Genomic DNA, 5,256 nt, shown 5'->3' on the forward strand with positions numbered 1-5,256 from the left:
AAAACGCCCGCTTCGCTCCATTGGTCGTCACTAAACTTTACGACCGGGGTAAAGTTGGTTTTATATTCGCACATTCAAAACATTCACACACTTCCGCGTTCAATAACTCCTTTAATCTGCATCAAAAAAGGCTAATTTGGGTCTAATATCATTATCGACTATCATGAGCACAAACTCCAACGCATTTTTCTGCAGAACTCGGTGTTTTAAAGAAGCTGATAAATACGCTTATCTCTATGGAGTGCCGTGACGTCATCGCTCATCTGAGGGACCATCTACAAATAATGTTTGAATTACATAATTATTTTTGATTATTTTGTTTGGGGAAAATTATCTAAATCGCAGCCTTCTTTTTCACATTTCTTAACTGAAATCTACACTTTCCTTAGATCTCTTTGGTTGAATAAATACAAGAAAACTGATGATAGATTTATATATTTATATATATAGGATTGTTTTGGAAATATCACTGATGTTAAGGTTTTTCTTTCCTCTGTGTGTGCTTATGTTATTATTATCTTCTTATTTTATATAAGTTATTATTATTATATATATTTTTTTAGTTATTTATCTGTATGTATTTATTTTGTATGTGAAACTTTACAAGGTGTGGTGTTTTGTGTTTTTCTTAGTAATTTTTTTTCCTGTAGAGGTTTTGTCTGCTCTGACCTTTATGTTTCTGTTTAATGTTTGCATAATAATAATAATAATAATAATAAATGACATGTTTTGATTATAACTATTCACTGTCCTTGATACTAAAGTCATCAAAGAACAAGACATCATAGATGAAGTTTATTTGGACAAACTGTTACATTTTAAATAGTTGAAATACTTTGAAATACTTTATATGTTGAAGCAATAATAAATGTAAATGTATTTTGTAAATTTCTAATTATTAGCATTTTCAATTCAATTGCATTTATTGCAAAGTTTTTCAATAGAGGGTTTGTTTTGTATATAACAACATTCAGTCTCTACTTTAGTGCAAGTCGCATAATTAGTTGGCAAAGGTTATTTACATGAACTATTCACACAAGTTGTACATTAAACATGCGTTCCAGTGGCGCAGATGATTAAGTGTGTACCTTTTGACGCAAACTGCAGCTGCATTCTGCCGACACTTTTTCTTAACCCTTGTGCATTTTTTTCCACTTTCACTGATGGCGATTTTTTTAACCAGCATCTGTTCTATCCATAGATACCAAACATTCATTAATTTTCAGAATTTTAACCCTTTAAATGCTGGTTTGTTTACATAATGCCACAGGTGTTTTTTTATGAAAAAATGAAAAATAGTAGTTAATTTCCATATACTAAATACTAAGCAGATTTTTTTTCTTTGCTTATTAGCTTCTTGGGTGTGTCAATGAAGAACAACAACATACATTTTGAGGCATTTATATTTTTTATGTAGTGTCAGATAAAAAAAAAAAAAAAAAAAAAAAAACATTTAGGGCCACAATGGACAAAAATGGCCATTTCAAAAAACTGTCATAGAGATGTTATATATTAATATTTATTTTTCCACTTTCACTGACTGTTGTTTTTTTATCAGCATCTCTTCTATTCATAATTACCAAACATTTTCATTTTCAGAATTGTAATGATTTAAAAGCTGGTTTCTTTCCATAATGCTGACTGTCAATGGGCAACACTAGCTCCAGAGCTTCCTCTGCTGAGTAACGGCTCTTCATCTTGCAAGCAATGAAATGACCAAGCCCTCAAGCACCAAATATGTCTAGGTTTTGCTTTGCAAAAATCTGTTTGGCTGTGTGAACACTCACACTTTGTATAAAATCTAGCAGACTACACAATCAGCATTTTCTTGTGGTTAAAACAAAAACAATGTGTTCAGGGGCTTCTGAACTTCTACATCAAATCCAAGCTCACCTTTTATCTCTGTACAAAAACAATAACAAATGAAAAAGTGCAATCAAGGATTAAAATGTGTGTTTGGGTGAAAAAGACAAATCATCAAAGCTCATTAACCTTCTTTGACCTTATTCCTAGTTTTCACATGACCCTATGACCCTGCCAAGGGTGGGATTCATATAACTGGAGTGGGATTTTTGATTGCCAGTACAATATAATTTCTTTCAAACTAATTACACCCATAACATTTTCAGTAAACACATGCAAACCACACTCTCACATCCTTACCAACATACCCACACAATTATAGCTGCATTATTTTTCCAATTGACTCTATAATATACTATAATATGCATAAGCAGAAAACACAAAAAGTATTTCTTTTATATGCCAAATTTGAAAAAATGGCACAATCTAGTGAAAAATGGTAAAAATGTAAAATTTGAAGCCTTTCCGATAGAATGAATGCCTATTAGCAAATATTGCATCATTTTATAGTCAAATGGCCCTGGGTTAAAAATTTGCAGTTTTTTTTAATGGGTTTCAATGTGGACATTTTTGTCCTTAAGGTCCTGAGTGTGAGTATTTTTTGTAAGAAGGGTAAAATAGATTTTTTTGAAGGAAATGAGGGTGAAATATTAAAATTTCAATAAAAATACACACCTGAGCCAAGATTTATGCAGTTGGCATTAACACAGACACACTTATAACAAAACTGAAATAGACATTGTCCATAAGGTCACACAAGGGTTACACTGATCTACTACTACAGCTAGAAGTGGCACATGTGGAATCGTAGTATGATGCTAAAGGATCCTCAAACGCAAACTGTGCATTCATTTATAACCATAATTGCACATTTCATGATCATTAAGAACAATAATCATGACCACAAGATTTCTAAATCTAAAGAACACAACTTCTGCATGCAAGTAATAGATTACAACAACATGCTTTTTAACAGAGATATAAGCAGTTACTCATTGATGGTAACAATATAGTTTAGGCTCGTGTAGCCATAGTCTAACCACAAGTTCAACACTTCACCATAATGGTAACCTCAAAAATCAAAATAAACAACAACCCTTAAATGTCAAATAAATTTGAAAAACACACTTTGAGAAGCCCTTTCCTTGGCTAAAAACACATTAAACAGCACTTAATTTCCACATTTCTGCTCCTGATCAAGCCCTATGTGCAAAGCATGCTGGGAACTAGAAATCCACTGCTCAGTCTCAGGATTATCAGAAGTGTCTGTTGTTGTTTTTGTAGTGTTACCATTGTAGTGAAGAGTAGAGCCTGTGGTCAGCTTGAGGATGGACAGCACGTCTTTAAGATTAGATGTAGTATATTGTTTCACTATTTATATGTAAATATATAGTAAGACTTGTTTTAGTTATTAAATTCACAGCACTTAAAAATTGAAGGTCAAGGTATAAATGATGTTAATTTCTTTGAAATGTACAGGGTGGGACTAAGAGTCATAAAAAAAAGCTTGGTGGTTCCCACTGTTCTCAGCTCCACCACACTCATCACAAATATTTTAAGTCTCTTAAATTAAAATAAATGAGTTTGTTTCTTCAAATGCTTTGAGGTAATCAGTTGCCTAAAATGTTTAAGTGCTTTTATCAGGTTCTAAAGTGTGATCAAATTGAGTGCAAATGACAGCTGAGTATAAACTAAAGATGTGTGTTGTTTTAGCTTATTGTGAGCTGGTGGAAACAAGTAAAATCATTTTTTTTAAATGTGTTCTACTATATTTGAGTCTATATTCTTCCAGGAAAGGCTTGAGATGCACCACTTCTTCCCAATTGTGAAATGCTCTCCATAGGTCACAATCACATTTCAAAAGCTGTCAGACAGGCAATCGATAGGCAAACAGATGACAAAGTACTTAAAGACTCCAAAATGTCCAAATGTGCCCTGTCCTCACAACCCCACAAAACACAAATCCTTGTCAAAGAAAGTCTGTATATTTTGGAGAGTATAATTCCAAGAGCTAAAGAAACTACCCGAAGACTGGGAAACATGTGAAAGGGAAGACACACTGCAAAAATAGGCTTATCTTACTTAGTATTTTTGACTTGTTTCTAGTCAAAATATTCTTAAATTAAGATATATTTACTAGATAAGCAAAATGACAAGATAATTAGTCTTGTTTTAAGCAAACTGTACTTTTATTTAGATAAACTATACTATTTTTAGTATTCTTGCATCATAATTAGGAAATAACTATTTTAGGTCTACAGTACATTTGAGGCTTAATGCTTAGCAATAGTATATTCAGTTAAATTAGAGAAAGACATTACAGACCATTTTTCCTTTCTATCATCACTGTATTTTTTGGGTTTCTTCATTGAGACAACTTCCAGTTCAATAACTTTTGAAAAGAGGCTCACATCGCTCCTAAACAAGTTGCTAAATATTTATCTGACCCTAAAGAACATATTTCAAGTCTTAAATATACAATTATTTACTGTAAATGTTCAAAATCTAGCATCACTGTATTCTATGAGTTTCTTTAGTGGCACACCATTTAGTTCAATAACTTTTGAAAAGAGGGTCACACTGTTATAAAACTAGTTGAAAAATATTTATCTGACCCTAAAGAACATACTTTAAGTCTTAAATATACAATTATTTACTGTAAATGTTCAAAATCCACCATCACTGTATTCTATGGGTTTCTTTAGTGGCACACCATTTAGTTCAATAACTTTTAAAAAGAGGGTCACATCACTCCTAAACACGTTGCTAAATATTTATCTGACCCTAAAGAACATACTTCAAGTCTTAAATACACAATAATTTACTGTAAATGTTCAAAATCCACCATCACTGTATTCTATGGGTTTCTTTAGTGGCACACCATTTAGTTCAATAACTTTTAAAAAGAGGGTCAGATCGCTCCAAAACAAGTTGCTAAATATTAAATTGACTCTAAATAACATACTTCAAGTATTTGATGTACAATTATTTGCTCTAAATGTTCAATTTGTAACATTTTCTAGCATTACAGACCTACTGAAGGTGAAACTTTGTTTATAATGGTTTCAAAGTACTTTTAAAGCAAATCATTCCTCTAAATAAGTCTATAAATTAAAGAAGTTACTGTTTTCAAACATTACAGTATTAAAAAATGTGGATGATATAATATTTTTCATGAAAGGTGTGTTAATGAAGAAACCTCTTCAATGATGATAGATATTGAACATCTGCATGAAATACTTCTACATTAAAGACTTGAATAATGTTTTTTAGGGTCAGATCAATATTTTACAACTTTTTTTGGAGCGATGTGACCCTCTTTTCAAAAGTTATTGAAGTAAATTGTGTGCCACTGAAGAAACCCATAGAATACAGTGATGGTGGATTTTGAAC

This window comes from Garra rufa, chromosome 2 (assembly GCF_049309525.1).
Source record: "Garra rufa chromosome 2, GarRuf1.0, whole genome shotgun sequence".
Lineage (NCBI taxonomy): Eukaryota > Metazoa > Chordata > Actinopteri > Cypriniformes > Cyprinidae > Garra > Garra rufa.